General features: G+C 36.7%; 1 long non-coding RNA gene across 1 annotated transcript; it reads right to left on the reverse strand.

Annotated features, from left to right (window-relative positions):
- Positions 1–3,302: 3,302 nt before the first annotated feature.
- Positions 3,303–18,356, reverse strand: LOC116524307. The gene is made up of 2 exons (XR_004257269.1): positions 18,320–18,356; positions 3,303–3,377 (listed from the first exon to the last, which is right to left on the reverse strand). It is a non-coding gene; the product is annotated as an uncharacterized LOC116524307 (long non-coding RNA).
- Positions 18,357–19,333: the final 977 nt, after the last annotated feature.

Here is a 19,333-nt window from a genome sequence, read left to right on the forward strand (position 1 = left end):
AAAGCTAGAATTTCATACAATCTAAGAGCATAAGAGACATGCTGTTCTGGGGTTGTTTGCTAGAGAAGGTGGAAGGACCCTATGAGAACTACAATTAAGTTCTTCAGTAAAAGTTAAGGGCCCATGATTCCAATACCATCAATTCGGATTTTAGCATAATTCCCTCCCAGCCCGAGCTTTGAATCTTTTGCTTAACGTTTTCCTCCACTTGGTATGCTCTTCACCGCATCCTGTGCCTAGGCTCTGCATGGTCAAATTGTAACCAGTTCAGAGGTCACACACTTCATTCTTTGTTTCCTAATGCTGCCCGTTGGTTTTGACATCTCTTTTCTCTGATTCCTGTAGCATTTTCTTTGTGCCTCTTATTTTTTGTGTTGTGCCTTTTTTTAGTCACGTATCTTCTTTTAATAATGCCCCAGTTACTCTATCAACACCTTTGACTCAGAGGCCATGCCGCATTGACCTCAGTATTCTTAATACTTGGCATAGCACCTAGCATATAATGCTCTGCCTGAGGCATGGTATATAGAATGCATTTGATGTAGTATTTGATGCATATTGGGTTGTCCTTTAACTTTTGCTTTCTCTTTTTATTGGTTGGAGAAATGACTGACTGTTTGTATAGATGGATGTATGAACTGATCAATAGAGGAAGATACTCTCACAGTTTTGCCTGTCCTTGAAGCACTCAAGTAAGTAAAATGCTGCATACCTTAGAAATGTGTTACTTCTTCCTATTTTCATAGCTGTAAGGAACGCTTGGGACTGGAAAACTGTACTGAAGATTATTTTCAATATTATTGAAAGTTATTTTCTGACAATTAGCTGTCATGATTGAGAACTGGTTTAAGGCACTCTAGTTATGAAGATCCAGTGCCTCTGCAGTTTCACTTCCTGGTCTCAGAGACCCCTGTGACTGGGCAAGTGTTCATCACATGACACAATAAAGCTTTGATTAAATTTCATTCTGTGAAATATGTACATTCATATATTAGTAGCCTTTCACTTTTCTCAGAAACAATTACTTATGTTTATGATTTTGTTCTTATCCAGACAGATCTCTTTTTTTTAGCTTTTAAGTAGGGGAGAAAAGCAGAGAGTACCTAGAAGTTCTGAGGTGTAAAGGAAGGGAAGGAAAATCTGTATTAATGGACATAAGCCTACAGTTATGAGGTGTTAACTCTACCACACACTTGACTTCTACAGTGTCACTTCGACCCTCATACCAACACTTTAAGGCAAATATTGTGATCCTTATTTTACAAATGTAAAATCGAATGATGTTGAGTTATTTGCTCAAAGTTACATAGCTAAAAAGCAGCGCAGTTAGGATTTCAATCTGGGACACCTCACTTCAAAGCTTCAGCGTTTGCCACTACACCAGATTGTATTTGCAGCTCATGGGTATAAGTAGAATCCCTTCCCTGTACTTTTATTTGATTGCAATATATTTACGGAGCCTTTGAAACTCAGTCTTTTTAAAAGCTGTCTCACAAATGTAGTTTTCTCATTTACTTTTTATAATGAATTATTTTTAACTTAGAGAAAACTATAGAGAATGACAACACAAGCTGTGTATCTACATACACATTGACAGCTTCAACAAAGTCTGACAGTTTGCCATTTTTGTTCCCAAACTTGGGTTTTGAAAAACTAAAACATTAATAACACAATTGAAATTTCTGATATACCCCTTCCTAATTCTCAGGTTCTTCCTTCCATTCCCAGAGTCAAAATTATTCTGAAATTGGTTTGCATCATTTCTGTTTGTGTCGTATTCTTACTAAACATGTGTATACATAAATATTTCTTATTTTTCTGTGGAGTTTTTAAAACAATGAATGAGTGGTATCACCCTTTATGCAATATTCTATAACCTGTGTATTTTGCTTAACATACTTCACATAATATTTCATAATTGATGTATGTAAGATTCTTTTCATGCTTGCATAGGTAGCTCTAACTTATTTATTTTAGTCACTGTATAGAACTTCATGGAAACAAGTTATTCATTATCCTGTTAATGAAAAAGAGATTGTTTCTAAATCCCGTGATTGCGAACAATGATATCACAAGCATTGTTGTGCACGTCCTTTGGAGTAAGTGTGTGAGTTTCTCTAGACAAGCACTGTTCAATAGAAATATCATGCATGCCACATATGTAATTTAAAATTCTAGTAACCACATTAGAATAGAAAAAGTAACAGATAAAATGTTAATTCCAAAATTAGAATTTTTAATTATAATACTATATTTTATTTAATACAGTGTATCTAAAATACTATCGTTTCAGTAAGTAATTAACATAAAATTGTGAATCAAATATTGTACTAAGAAAATGTTTTCTTGTACTAAGAAAATTATAACCAGTTGAAACTTGTAAAAGAAAATATTTTTCTTTTAAATCTAGTGTTCCTTTTACACTTAGAGTACATTTCTATTTTTCAATTGCTCTATAGCTACAAGTGGCTAGTAGCTACTATAACAGATAGTGTAGCTATAGCCTAAAAGAATTATTGAGTTGTAATGTACGCAAAGTAACTTTACCAAGTGTTATAAAATTGCTTTCAAAGTCGTTGTCCCAATTTCACTCCCAGCAGGAATGTGTGAAAGTTTCCACTTCTCCACATCCTTGCCAAACAGCTACGTTACTGAAAGATATTTCAATTTGTGGAAATTAGAAGTATGTGAAATATCTCATTTTTAAAGTTGTTTTTTTTTTCTGATTTATAGCTTTATTGAGCCTTTCATCACATATTAATTGTACTTTCAGTATTCCTCTTCCATGAATTGCCTATTCTTTGCCATTTTGGAAGTATCAATTTGTAGAAGTTTTTGACATACTTATTACAAATAGGTCCTTTCAGACTATGGCTTATATTTTACCTTCTCTAAGGTAAAAAAAAAAAAAAAAAAAAAAAAAAACTGCCACAACCACTATCCTCACTGCTGATGCCCGGGCCAGTCTGGGCTGTCTCAGGACTTTTTGTGTATGGAATATAAAAGTATGCTTCCTTTTTAGTCTGATTGCTTTTTCTTAATATTATGTTTTTGAGGCTCATACTCCAAAAATTAAATTTATCTATCTATCTACCTATCCATCTATCTATCTATCATCTATCTATTTATTTTGAGATGAAGTTTTGGCTCTTGTTGCCCAGGCTGGAGTGCTGTGGCGTGATCTTGGCTCACTGCAACCTCCGCCTCCCATGTTCAAGCGATTCTTCTGCCTCAGCTTCCCACGTAGCTGGGATTACAGGTGCCCACCACCAGACGTGACTAATTTTTTTTTTTGTATTTTCAGTAGAGACAGGGTTTCACCATGCTGACCAGGCTGGTCTTGAACTCATAACCTCAGGCGATTCGCCCACCATGGCCTCACCTCACGGCATCAGCAGTGGTTGTGGAAGTTGTTGTTTTTTTTTTTAAGCTAGTCAATGTTATCAATAATATCCTTTCTTGTCAATTCTTAGCGATTCTTGAAAGAAATTCTTGCATATCTCTTTTTTAAAAACCTTTTATTTCAGGTCCAGGGATAGATGTGAAGGTTTGTTATATAGGTAATTTCATGTCATGAGGTTTTGTTGTACAAATCATTTCATCAATCAGGTATTAAGCCCAATACCCAATCTTTTCTACTCATCTTTCACCTGCCATCCTCCACTCTCAATGAGATCCCAGTTTCTGTTGTTTCCTTCCTTGTGTTCATGGGTCCTCATCATTTAGTGCCCACTTATAAGTGAAAACGTGGTATTTGGTTTTCTGTTCCTGCATTAGTTTGCTAAGGATAATGGCCTTCAGGTCTATCCATGTTTCCACAAAAGACATGATCTCATTCTTTTTTATGGCTACTAGCATTCCATGGTGTATATGTACCAGATTTTCTGTATCCAATCTGTCATTGATGGGCATTTAGGTTGACTCCATGTCTTTGCTATTGTGAATAGTGTTGCAATGTACATTCATGTGCATGGCAGAATGATTTATACCTCTGGGTATGTACCCAGTAATGGGATTGCTGAGTCGAATACTATTTCTGCTTTTGGCTCTTTGAGGAATCACCATACTGCTTTATACAATGGTTGAGCTGATTTACACTCCCAGCAACAGTGTGTAAGTGTGGCCTTTTCTCTGCAACCTGGCCTGTATATGCTTTGTTTGTTTTGTTTTTATTTTTTAGTAATAGCCATTCTGACTGGTGTGAGATGATATATCATTGTGGTTTTGATTTGCATATCTCTAATGACTAGTGATGTTAGTATTTTTTCATATGCTTGTTGGCTGCATGTTTGTCTTCTTTTGGAAAGTGTCTGTTCAAAAGTGGCTGGCAAGATGGCCAAATAGGAACAGCTCTGGTCTACAGCTCCCAGGGAAAGCAACACAGAAAATGGGTGATTTCTGCATTTTCAACTGAAGTACCTGAGTCATCTCACTGGGACTGGTTAGACAGTGGGTGCAGCCCACAGAGGGCAAGCCAAACCAGGGTGCGGCGTCGCCTTATCTAAGAAGAGCAAGGGGTTGGAGAGCTCTCTGCCCTTGCCAAGGGAAGCTGTGAGGGACCGTGCTGTGAGGGATCATGCATTCTGGCCCAGATACTACACTTTTCCCACAGTCTTCGCAACCCACAGATCAGGAGATTCCTTCAGGTGCTGCACCACCAGGGCCCTGGTTTCATGCACAAAACTGGGTGGCTGCTTGGGCACACAGCAAGCTAGCTGCAGGAGTTATTTTTCATATGACAGAGGTGCCTGGAACACCAGCAAGATAGAACCGTTCACTACCCTGGAAAGGGGGCTGAAATCAGGGAGCCAGGTAATCTAGCTCAGCAGATCCCACCCCCACAGAGCCCAGCAACCTAAGATCCACTGGCTTGAAATTCTGGCTGCCAGCACAGCAGTCTGAAGTCCAACTGGGATGCTCAAGCTTGGTGGGGGGAGGGGTGTCTGCCATCACTGAGGCTTGACTAGTTAATTTTCCCCTCACAGTGTAAACAAAGCCGCCAGTAAGGTCAAAACGGGCAGAGCTCACCACAGCTCAGCAAAGCTGCTATAGCCAGACTGCCTCTCTAGATTCTTCCTCTCTGGGCAGGGCATCTTTGAAAGAAAGGCAGCAGCTCCAGCCAGGGTTTATAGATAAAATTTCCATCTCCATGGGACAGAGCACCTGGGGATAGAAAAACCTGGCAGAGACACAAAAAAAGAAAATTTCAGGCCCATATCCCTGATGACTATTGAAGCAGAAATCTTCAATAAAATACTGGCAAACCGAATCCAGCAGCACGTCAAAAAGCTTATCCACCACGATCAAGTCGGCTTCATCCCTGGGATGCAAGGCTGGTTCAACATATGCAAATAAATAAACATGATTTATCACATAAACAGAACCAATGACAAAAACCACATGATTAGCTCTGTAGATATGGAAAAGGCCTTCAATAAAATTCAACACTCATTCATGCTAAAAACCCTCAATAAACTAGATATTGATAGAACCTATCTCAATAAGATCTATTTATGACAAACCCACAGCCAATATCATACTGAATGGGCAAAAACTGGAAGCATTCCCTTTGAAAACTGGCACAAGACAAGGATGCCCTCTCTCACCATTCCTATTCAACATAGTATTGGAAATTCTGGCCAGGGCAATCAGGCAAGAAAAAGAAATAAAGCGTATTCAAATAGAAAGAGAGAAAGTCAAATCGTCTCTGTTTGCAGATAACATGATTGTATATTTAGAAAACCCCATCAACTCAGCCCAAAATCTCCTTAAGCTGATAAGCAACTTCAGCAAAGTCTCAAGACACAAAATCAATGTGCAAAAATCACAAGCATTCTTATATACCAATAATAGACAAACAGAGAGCCAAATCATGAGTAAACTCCCATTCACAATTTCTACAAAGAGAATAAAATACCTAGTAATACAACTTACAAGGGATGTGGAGGGCCTCTTCAAGGAGAACTACAAACCACTGCTCAAGAAAATAAGAGAAGACACAATGGAAAAACATTCAATGCTCATGGATAGGAAGAAGCAATATTGTGAAAATGGCCATACTGCCCAAAGTAATTTACAGATTCAGTGCTATCCCCATCAAGCTACCATTGATTTTCTTCACATAATTGGAAAAAAATCACGTTAAACTTCATATGGAACCAAAAAAGAGACTGCATAGCCAAGACAATCCTAAGCAAAAAAAAAAAAAAAAAGCTGGAAGCATCACACTACCTACTTCAAACTATACTATAAGGCTACAGTAAAAACTGCATGGTACTGGTACCAAAAACAGAGATATAGACCAATGGAACAGAACAGAGTCCTTAGAAGTAATGCCACACATCTACAACCATCTGATCTTTGACAAACCTGACAAAAACAAACAATGGGGAAAGGATTCCCTATTTAATAAATGCTGTTTGGAAAGCTGGCTAGCCATATGCAGAAAGCTGAAACTGGATCCCTTCCTTACACCTTATACAAAAATTAACTCCAGATGGATTAAAGATTTAAACATAAGACCTAACACCATAAAAACCCTAGAAGAAAACCTAGTCAAAACCATCCAGGACATAGGAATAGGAGAGGACTACATGACTAAAACACCAAAAGCACTGGAAGCAAAAGCCAAAATTGATAAATGGGATCTAATAAAATTTAAGAGCTTCTGCACTGCAAAAGAAACTATCATTAGAGGGAACCAGCAACCAACAGAATGGGAAAAAATTTTGCAATCTACCCATCTGGCAAACGGCTAATATCCAAAATCTACAAAAAAATTTAAACACATTTACATGAAAAAAAAAAACAACCCCATAAACAAGTTGGTGAAGGATATGAACAGATACGTTTCAAAAGAAGACATTTATGAAACCAACAAATATATGAAAAAAACTCATCATCACTGGTCATTAGAGAAATGCAAATCAAAACCACTTTGAGGTACCATCTCACGTCAGTTAGAATGGCAATCATTAAAAAATCAGGAGACAACAGATTCTGGAGAGGATGTGGAGAAATGGGAAAATTTTACACTGTTGGTGGGAGTGTAAATCAGTTCAACCAGGTGGAATACTGTGGCGATTTCTCAGGGATCTAGAATTAGAAATACCATTTGACCCAGTAATTCCATTACTGGGTATATACTCAAAGGATTGTAAAACATTCAATTATAAAGGCACATGCACATGTATGTTTATTGTGGCACTGTTTACAATAGCAAAGAATTGGAACCAACCCAAATGCCCATCAATGATATACTGGATAAAGAAAATGTGGCACCATGGAGTACTATGCAGCGATATATGATGAGTTCATATCCTTTGCAGGAACATGGATGAAGCTGGAAACCATCATTCTCAGCAAACTGACAGAACAGAAAACCAAACACTGCATGTTTTCACTTATAAGTGGGTGTTGAACAATAAGAACACATGGATACGGGGGGATCATCACACAATGGGGCCTGTCGGAGGGTGGTGAAGCCAGAGGAGGGATATCGGGGTGGGAGGATTGGGGAGGGATAACATTAGGAGAAACACCTAATGTATATGATGGGGGGATGGATGCAGAAAACCACCAAGACACATGTAAACCTATGTAACAAACCTGCATGTTCTGTACATGTGCCCCAGAATTTAAAGTATAATGTTTTAAAAAGTGAAAAAATTTTTCTTAACCAGGCTGAACTGGCTGAAATGACAGAAATAGAATTCAGAATATGGATAGGAATGAAGATCATCAAGATTCAGGAAGATGGCAAAACCCAATTCAAAGGAACTAAGAATTAAAATAAAACAATACAGGAGTTGAAGGACAAAATGGCCAATATAAAAAAGAACCTAATTAATCTGACAGAGCTGAATAACACAATACAAAAATTTTTCAATGCAATCATAAGTACTAATAGTAGCATAAACCAAGTTGAGATAAGAATCTCAGAACTTGCAGACTGGCTTATTAAAATAAGACAGCCACACAAATATAAAGAACATAATTAAAAAGGAATGAACAAAACGTCTGAGAAATATGGGATTATGTAAAGAGGACAAATCTATGAACCACTGGCATTCCTGAAAAGGTGGGGGAAAAAAGCAAACAACTTGGAAAACATATTTCAGGATACCATCTATGAAAACAACTTTGCTAGAGAGGCCACAGTCAAATTCAGAAAATACAGAGAACTCCTGCAAGATTTTACACAAAAAGATTATCCCCAATATACGTAACTGTCAGATTTTCCAAGGTTGAAATCAAAGAAAATATGTTAAATGCAGCTAGAGAGAAAGGACAGGTCACCTACAAAGGGAACCCCATCAAGCTAACAGCAGACCTCTCAGCTGAAAATCAGAAGATATTGGAAGCCTATATTTAACATTCCTAAAGAAAAAAAAATCATCAATCAAAAATTTGTGTGAAGCCTAACTAAACTACCTAAACAAAAGAGAAATAAGATTCTTTTCAGATAAACAAATGTTGAGGGAGTTTGTTACCACCAGACCTGCCTTACAAGAGATTTTGAAAGGAGTGCTAAATATAGAAAGAAAAGAATGCTACCAACTAATACAAAAACACATGTAAGCATGCAAACCAGTGACACTGTAAAGCAACCACACAAACAAGCCAACATAATAACCAGCTAACAACACAGTGACAGGATAAAATGCATACATACCAATACTAATCTTGAATGTAAACAGGCCAAATGCCCCACTTAAAAGACATGGAGTGGCAAGCTGAATAAAAAAGAAAGACCTAATGGTATCCTGTCTTCAAGACACCTATCTCATATGTAATGACACACTTAGGCCCAAAATAAAGGGATGGAGGAAAATTTGCCAAGCAAATGGAAAAAAGAAAAAAGCAGTATCACAATCCTAATTTCAGACAAAACAGATATCAAACCAACAAAGATTAAAAAAAAAAAAGACAAAGAAGGGCATTACATAATGATAAAGGGTTCAATTCAACAAGAAGACCTAACTATCCTAAGTACATATGCACCCAACACAGGAGCACCCAAATTCATGTAGCAAGTTCTTAGAGACCTACAAAGAGACATGATCTCCCACTATTAAGTGGAAGACTTCAACATTCCACCAACAGTATGAGACATGTCATCAAGGCAGAAAAGTAACAAAGATATTTAGGACCTGAACTCAACATTGGTCCATATGGATCTGATAGACCTCTGCAAAACTCTCCACCCAAAAACAACAGAGTATACATTCTTCTCATCAATACGTGACACATGCTCTAAAACAAACCACATAATTGGACAAAAAACAATCCTCAGCAAATGCAGAAGAACCAAAATCATACCAAACACACTCTCAGACAATAGCATAATAAAAATAGAAGTCAAGACTAGAAATGTTGCTCAAATTCATGCAATTACACAGACGTTAAACAACATTCTCCTGAATGACTTTTGGGTAAATAACAAAATTAAGGCAGAAACAAAGTTCCTTGAAACTAATGAGAACAAGGACACAACGTACCAGGATCTATGGGAGACAGCTAAGGCAGTGTCAAGAGGGAAATTCATAGCACTAAATGCCCACATCAAAAATTTAGAAAGATCTCAAATTGACAACTTAACATCACAACTGAAAGAAATGGACAAGCAAGAACAAATCCACCTCAAAGCTAGCAGAAGACAAAAAATAATCAAAATCCAAGCTAAACTAAGGAAGCAAATAAAAAATTCAAAACATTAACAATGAAACCAAGAGGGTTTTTTTTGAAAAAATTAATAAGATAGGCCACTAGTTAGACTAATAAAGAAGAAAAGAGAGAAGATCCAAATAAACACAGTTAGACATAATGTAGGGAATGTTATCACTAAGCACACAGAAATAAAAATAACCATCAGAAGCCACTATGAACACCTCTATGCATACAAACTAGAAAGCCTAGAAGAGATGGATAAATTCCTAGACACATACATCCTCCCAAGACTGCATTAGGAAGAAATTGATTCCCTGAACAGAAAAAGAATGAGCTTCAGAATTGAATCAGTCATAAATAGCCTACTAACTAACAAAAGCACAGGACCTGGTGGATTCACAGCTGAAATCTGCTAGCTGTACAAAGAAGAGCTGTTATCATTCCTACTGAAACTATACCAAAAATTTGAGGAGGAGGGCCTCCTCTCAACTCATTCTATGAGGCAATCACCGCCTTGACACTAAAACCTGGCAGGGACACAACAAAAAAAGAAAACTTCAGGCCAATATCCTTGATGAAGATTAATGCAAAAACTCAACAAAATATTGGCAAACTGAATCCAGCAGCACATCAAAAAGCTAATACACAATGATCAAGTAGGCTTTATCCCCTGGATGCAAGGTTGGTTCAGCATATGTAAATCAATAAATGTGACTCATGACAAACAGAATTCAAGACAAAAATCACATGATTATCTCAATAGATACAGAAAAGGCTTTCAATAAAATTCTACACCCATTTATGTTAAGAACTCTCAATAAAGAAGTATTGAAGGAACATATCTTAAAATAATAAGCCATCTATGATAAACTCACAAGCAACATCATACTAAATGGGCAAATGCTGAAAGCATTCCCATTGAAAATTGGCATAAGACAAGGATGCCCTTTCTCACCCCTCCTATTCAATATAGTATTGGAAGTTCTGGCCAGAGTGATCGGGCAAGAAAAACAAATAAACAGCAAACAAATAGGAAGAGAGGAAATCAAACTATCATGACATCTGTTTGCAGATGTCATAATTCTGTATCTAGAAAACCTCATAGTCTCTGCCCAAAAGCTGCTTCAGCTGATAAACAACTTGGGCAAAGTTTAAGAACACAAAATCAATGTACAAAAATTACTAGCATTTCTATACACCAATAATAGTCAAACCAAGAACCAAATCATGAAGACAATCCCATTAATTGCCACACCAAAAAAAAAAAAAAAAAGCCTAGGAATGCAGCTAACCAGGGAGGTAAAAGATCTCTACAATGAGAATTATAAAACACAATTCAAAGAAATCAAAGACACAAATAAATGGAAAAATACTCCATGCTTATGGATAGGAATAATTAATATAATTAAAATGGCCACACTGCCCAAGACAATTTACAGATTGAATGCTATTCCTATGAAACTACCAATGACATTCTTCACAGAACTAAAAAAAAAAAAAAAAAAAAAAAAAAAAAAAAAAAAAACTCTTCTAAAATTCTTATGGAACCAGAATAGAGTCTGAATAGCCACGAAAAAATTATAAGCAAAAAGAACAAAACTGGAGGCATCATGTTACCCAACTTCAAACTATACTACAGGGATCACATAACCAAAACAACGTGGTACTGGTACAAAAACAGGCACATAGACCAGTGGAACAGAATAAAAAGCCCAAAAATAAGGCTGCACAACTTTGACCACCTGATCTTTGAGAAAGCTAACAAAAACAAACAATGGGAAAAAGATTGCCTATTCAATAAATTGTGCTGAAATAACAGGCTAGCCATATGCAGAAGATTGAAGCTGGGCCTTTTCTTTTTTTTTTTTTTTTTTTTAAACTATATACAAAAATCAACTCAAGATCAATTAAAGACATAAATAGAAAACCCAAAACTATAAAAACCCTGGAAGACAACCTAGGCAATACCATCCTGGACATAAGAATGAGCAAATATTTCATGACAAAGCTATCAAAAGCAATAACAACAAAAGCAAAGATTCACAAGGAGAATCAAATTAAACTAAAGAGCTTCTGCACAGCAAAAGAAGCTATCAACAGAATAAACAGACAACCTACAGAATAAGAGAAAATAATTGCAAACTATGCATCTGACAAAGACCCAATATTCAGTATCTATAAGAAACTTAAATTTCAAAAGAAAAACAAACAATCCCATAAAAAGTAGGCAAAGGTCATGAACAGACACTTTAAAAAAAAATTATACTTTAAGTTCTGGGATACATGTGTGGAATGTGCAGGTTTGTTACATAGGTATACATGTACCATGATAGTTTGCTTCACCCCTCAACCCATCATCTACATTAGGTATTTCTCCTAATGCTATCCCTCCCCTATCCCCCCACAGACCTGATGTGTGATGTTTCCATCCCTCTGTCCATGTGCTCTTATTGTACAACTCCCACTTATAAGTGAGAACATGCAGTGTTTGGTTTTCTGTTCCTGTGTTAGTTTGCTGAATATGATGGTTTCCAGCTTCATCCATGTCCCTGCAAAGGACATGAACTCATCATATTTTATGGCTACATAGTATTCCATGGTGTATATGTGCCACATTTTCTTTATCTGGTCTATCATTGACAGGAAAGACCCACCCCCATGATTCAATTACTTGCTGCTGGGTCCCTCCCATGACATGGGGGAATTGTGGGAGCTTTGATTCAAGATAAGATTTGGGTGGGGACACAGCCAAACCATATCATCTGGTTATGGTGGTAGTTCCTTAAGTACATACATTTTCAAAACTCATCAAACTGTACCCTTAAAACTAGTGTATTTTATTATGTGTAAATTCTACCTTCATAAGCCTATTTTTAAAAATAATGAGATACCTTTTCTAACCCATTGAAATTATTAATATTAAAATGACTGACAACACAAATATTGAGAACGTGGAGCAGTTAGAAGTCTCAGATACCGCTGATGAGAGTGTAAAACAGTACATTCACTTTGGAAAACTCATTGGTGATTTCTAGTAAAGATAAACACATACCTTCCTTGTTATCTAAAAGTATATACCTAAGAGACATGCAAACATGTTCACAAAAAGACTTTTCCAAAAATGTCCATAGCTGCTGTTTCTCACAGTAGTCAGAAATGGAAAACAACTCAAATGTTCATCAACAAATGAAAGAAGATAAATAAATTGTGGTGTTTAACACCATGAAATAATATGCATCATTAAAACAATAATGAATTACTTATACACACAAGCTCATAGATGAATCTGTATATAATGCTATACCTGTGTGAATCTGCGTTGGCAGTGTATAACTGGTGACCTGTCTTTAGATATAAACCTTCCATTTCTCCCATCCTTCTTGGGTTTTGGTATTCATTGTCTTGTGAGTCCATTTTTTGCCTGGACTGTAAAGTCATCCTGGAGTTTCCTCTTGTTTGGAAACCCCATTTTCTATCCCCCATCCAGATGGAAAAGTTTGGATACCATGCAAAGGATTATAAATCGTTCTACTATAAGGACACATGCACATGAATGTTTGTTGCAGCACTGTTTACAATAGCAAAGACCTGGAACCAACCCAAATGCCCATCGATGACAGACTGGACAAGGAAAATGTGGCACATAGACACCATGGAATATTATGCAGCCATCAAAAACGATGAGTTCGTGTCCTTTGTAGGGACGTGGAGGAACCTGGAAACCATCATTCTCAGCAAACTGACCCAAGATCAGAAAATCAAACACCACATGTTCTCACTCATAGGTGGATGTTGAAAAATGAGAACACATGGACACAGGGAGGGGAGCATCACACACTGGGGTCTGTCAGGGGGAAATAGGGGAGGGACAGCAGAGTGTGGGGAGTTGGGGAGAGATAACATGGGGAGAAATGCCAGATATAGGTGATGGGGAGGAAGGCAGCAAACCACATTGCCATGTGTGTGCCTATGCAACAATCTTGCAGGTTCTTCACATGTACCCCAAAACCTAAAATGCAATTAAAAAGAAAAAATAAAAAAAAATAAATCACATATAAATTGACTTAGGTGATCTCTGAGCCTGATATTAACAAGAAAATCCCTTCATGTCTTAGTTTTTGATGTACTCTTCCTTGATTTTATCTCTCTTCACCTTTCGTCACCTGGGAGGCTGAAAATAGAGAGTGCCCCAAGGCAAGGGGATCAAAAAATCTCCTCTACCTGCTTTTGATGTCAGAATTAGCCCTGTCTGAAGCTGAGCCATCAGCCCAGCTCACCAAGTAATTGAGAGAAAAACTGGAATGGTACATACAATGTGTTTGCCTGGAGGCAGAGTTACCTGTGATGGTACAAGTGGCTAACCTTCAGGGATCCTGGGAACTGGCAAAGGATCATCACAATCAAACAAACAGCTGACCTATGAATTGAATCTCATTCCCTAGTCTCATGTTCATTACTACAATACAGACACCATGAGGACAAAAATGGCTTTCCCCAAGCCCCTTATAGTAGTCCAGCTGTCTTCCCAAGCATGTTTTTTCACTTGTCTATCCCAGAAGGCATTGGATTTGGCAGTCTCTTGCCCATTCAAAAAGCCCTAAACTACCCCTTTTAAAGAGGATTAATTTGCAAACCAGCATTAGACTGTACTCTTTATTTCAGGCTATATCAAAATGAGGCATCCATTGATAAATGGTTATGATCAAAAGAAAGACTTGGAGAATCAATTTGTTGTCCAATTGATTATAATTTTCTTTGCACAAAATATGGACTCTATTTCTCATATTGAAGAACAATTCAGTAGAAAGAAGCCTGAGAGGGTTATATCAGATTTCTCTTTATTAGGTCAGGTCCTTTGCTCTCCATGTAAGCTTCAGATAAATGCTGGAGAAAAACTTCAGTAAGCCATGAAGTGCCCTTTGAACATCCATTCCCTCCTGGTTGCAACATTCTCAACAGATAAGACAGGTAATTAACTTGGTATGGAGATAAAGTTGGGGACAGGAAGCCCGGCATGATTTTGGGCTCCTGGTAAAGGACAAGATGAAACAACTCAGCTTATAGAAGAGAAACAACATGTTACAAGAACATACATAACCCCACTCACTACCTCATTGGGTATAGTCCTGTTCAGTCCTACATTTCCAGAAGGGAACAGCTCTGCTGTTTATACCTGTGGGAGGCATATTGGTGCCTAGTCTACCACAGGTATTAGATCTACATGTGGCTAGAAGGAAAGTGTCCATAAATGTGCAAGTCCATCAGGAATTCACCATATGTTTGCACCTAGAATTTAGAGTTGTGTTCAAAGCTGATGGGTATAAGTTTATCCCAAATCCAACTGAACCTGAGATTACGGATCCCCCCATAACTTAAGGGTAAGAAGAAGAGAAAAGCAAAGATCAAAAGAACAAGAGTGAGTTCAAGGTACTCATTGCCTTGTGAGTCCATTTTTTGTCTGGCCTGTAAAGTCATACTGGAGTTTCTTCTTGTTCGGAAACCCCGTTTCTATCCCCCAACCAGCTGGAAATGTTTGGATACCATGATAATAAAGCACATATAAATTGACTTGGATTCTGGAGCAACCTATCATATTAACAGTAGTTCCTGAGCACTGTGTGGTTCCACACATGCTTTGTGTTAAAGGATTCTTAAGTGTGAGACATGGGCCCTGGACCACAGAAGGGACAAGACGTGCACACATGAGAAAATCAAGAAATCATGCTAGGCAGCACGTAATTCAGGACCAAGTTGTGTGTGATTGCTGGTAAATACATTAACAATAAATCAACAAAGGGAGAAAGTCTGTGACTTTCCTCCAGAGATCAGGGAAGCTTTAAAGGAGGGAATAAGATTTAAGCAGCTGGGGTCTGTTGGGGGTTAATAGGGGAGGGACAGTAGGGGGTAAGGAGTTGGGGAGAGATAGCATGGGGAGAAATGCCAGATACAGGTGATGGAGAGGAAGGCAGCAAATCACACTGCCAGGTGTGTACCTATGCAACAATCTTGCATGTTCTTGACATGTACGCCAAAACCTAAAATGCAATAAAAAAGTTAATTAAAAAAGAAAGATTTAAGCAGCATTCTTAAAAAGGATTTGAATTAGCTGAGGAGAAGAAATGGAGAGGGGGAGACATTCTTGCTTTGGCTGGAAAAGGAACAAATGCTTAGGAGGGAGGAGTAAGTGCAAAACACTCATATGACAAGAAGGAAGTAGAGAAAGAGTGAGATGAGGTTCATAAGATAAGAGCCAAACTATTGAGGGTCTTGTAAGCTGATAAGTTTGTTTGATTTAATGTATTAAGAAATACAACACTGTATTAGTAAGTCTATCCGTTCAGCTGCTGACAGTACAGGGTTAGGTGAGACACGTGAGGTAAACAAAGTACTTGCCTCCAGTGCAAAATTCAAGGGGACATCAAAAAACTCAGTAACCAAGATAAACAATATTTTAATACAGCCTCATTTACAAGATAAAATTCATGTGGAAAATCCATAATTAATAAAATATCAAGATTTTTTAAAAAGCATCAGTAACAGTGGCATCCTAAGCCATATTAAAGACTGAGAAAAAAGGAAAACTAAGTAATACTAATTTTGTCCCCTATTTGGAAACTCAAAACACATATTAGTATATTAGGGGCTTTGAAAAACACTCCGAAAAGTTCTATTCAACTCTGTTTAGTGCTACATATCCCAAGTGCATTTAACCACACGTTTTTGCAAGCAATAGTTTTAGAATATTTATCAGGACAAGCTAATGTATTTTGCTATTTTTTGACTGATAAAGAAACCAAGGCATTGAGAGTCGGCAAGATGTTTCTAGTTAACTAGGAATAAATCAGTGAAAAATGTTGTGAGCGTATGAGTTCTTTTCTTGTATAATTAACTGTGGTGTAATGAATAGCTTTTAACCTTTAATTATTTTTACAAAGCTTAGGTAACTATAATTACAAATTTATTTAGAACTGTCTATGGATATGATTGCATAAATTGTACAGTCTGTGATTGCAGAAATTGTGTTAAATCTGTGCTGACTTCAATATAAAAATAATACCCCTCACTGTATGAGAAATAAGCATCTGAAAAACTGATCTTGCTGCAAGCAAGAGTTAGATCGGGACAAAATACAAAAACAACTACCCCAGGCTCTGGAGACTGAACAAAAGCAGGCAGTTTTTGGAGGAGAGCTAAAGCCTCCAGCAAGGAACACCATGGAACACAATGAGTTTTCACTTTATGTGGCTTTCCTCTGAAGGTAATAACTAGAAGATGCATCAATAAAAAGCATACGATCTGAAAAAGCATACAAAAGTGAACATAGCCTCACTGATCTATGGAACAATTTCAAAAGATCTAACATATGTGTAAATGTAGTCAGTAAAGGAAAGGAGAAAAATAACAGGACAGAAAACATGTTTGAAGAAATCATAGCCAAAAATTTCCAAAATTTGGTTAATGACTTAAATTTGCAGATTAAACTAGTTCCACGAATCTCAAACAAGATACATTTGAAAAGAACCATACTAAGGCACATCGTGGTCAAACAGCTGAAAACCGAAGATAAAGAAAATTATAAAATCAGCCCAAGAAAATGACACACTATATTCAACACTATTTGGATAATCATCGTTTCTCATCAGAAAAAAAAGATACAGTAAAACAATATCTTTAAAGCATTGGCAAAAAATAAAATAAAAGCCTGTTAACTAAGAATTTCCTATCCTGCAAAAATGTCTTTCAAGAGTAAAGCTGTTATAAAGATATTTTCAAATAATGAAAAACTTAGGGTATTCATTGCCACCAGACTTGTACCACAAGAAATGTTACAGTAAGTTTTTTAGGCTGAAGGGACATGATACCACAGAAAAATCAGGAAAGAATAAACAGAGAGATACTTATAAAAGATCATTTCCTCTTTTGATTTATTATAATACAGATGACTTTTAAGACAAACTTTTAGTATTGCCTTATATAATTTACAATGTATGTACTATATGTAATACATATAGTAACCATAACATAGAGCATGGTAAAGGCATAAACGAATGGACCTAAATAATTGCAAGGATTATATATTTTATGTAAAGTGATATAAGACTAACTTTAAATTACTAACTCTAAATTAACTTACCCAATACAAAGCTAAGCACAGTATATCAACTAGAAAGATTACACCAAGAAATATTGCTCAAAATCTAATACAGAACATTAAAATCGAATTCTAAAATATATGTAAATAATGCAAAAGAAGGCAGAAAGAGAATAGCAAAGGAAAAATGGGCAAAGAGAACAACCAAATAAATAATAAATTGGTAGGACTAAATTCAGCTATGCCAATAATTTCATTAGACACTAATGTACTAAGCATGCCAAAGATTATCAAAATGGATTTTTTTTCCTTTTTTTTTTTTCTGAGATGGAGTCTTGCTCTGTCGCCAGCCTGGAGCACAGTGATGCAGTCTCAGTTCATTGCAACCTCAGACTCCTGGGTCCAAGCGATTCTCCCCTCTCAGCCTCCCGAGTAGCTGGGACTACAGGCGCGTAAGAAACACCTGGCTAATTTTTGGTATTTTTAGTAGAGACGGGGTTTCACCATGTTGGCCAGGATGGTCTTGATCTCTTGACTTCGTGATCCACCCATCTGAACCTCCCCAAGTGCTGTGATTACAGGCGTGAGCCACCGCGCCTGGCCCAGAATGGATTATTTTAAAGGCAAGATTAAATTTATGTTGTCTATGAGAAAAATGTTTTAAATATGAAGACACAGACTGAATATAAAGATAGATAGTAAATAGAAGAAAAAAGATATACCACTTAAATAGTTTGAGAAGACTGAAATTGATATATTAAAATCAGGTAAAACAGACTCTCAGCTAAAGAGTAAAAAAATACTAGACAAAAACATTACTAGTAAACAAAACTATAGACTAATATCCCTCATGAACATAAATGCAAAACTCCTCAACAAAATATTAGAAAATCAAATCCACTACATATGATAATATGTCATAACCAATGGGGATATATCCCAGGTTTGTTTCAACATTCAGATATCAATCAACATAAGTAACAATATTAACAGACTAAAGAAGAAAAACCATATGATAATGCCAACAGATACCAAAAATATTTGGTAAAATTCAACATCTATTTATGATTAAAAAAAAAAAACCTCAGGAATCTAAAAAAAAAAGGAAACTTCCACATGATAAATGGCATATCACACACACACACACACACACACACACACACACACACACACACAACAAACAAATGACTATAGCTACTAATGTTGAAAAGCTAAGAACTTTCCCCCAAGCTTAGGAACAAGGTAATGATGCCCCCATCACCACTCCTATTCAATGTTTTACAAAATCTCCAGCCAATGTAATAAGATTTTTTTAAAGGATGATTGAAAATATATAAATAAAACTCTCTCTGAAAACATTATTGTTCCTCTAAAACATTCCAAAAATCTATTTTTTAAAGATTCATAGAACTAATTAACAAGTGAGTTTGTCAGGGTTGCAGGATACACAATCAAGGTACAAAGATCAATTGCATTTCTATATACTAGCACTGAATTCCAAAAATATAGAGGTCAAAATTTACAAAACAGTGCCACTTACAGTAACATACAAAAAATGAATTTTATAAAATA

This window comes from Sapajus apella, unplaced genomic scaffold, assembly GCF_009761245.1.
Source record: "Sapajus apella isolate SASKATOON/1434 unplaced genomic scaffold, GSC_monkey_1.0 scaffold44, whole genome shotgun sequence".
Lineage (NCBI taxonomy): Eukaryota > Metazoa > Chordata > Mammalia > Primates > Cebidae > Sapajus > Sapajus apella.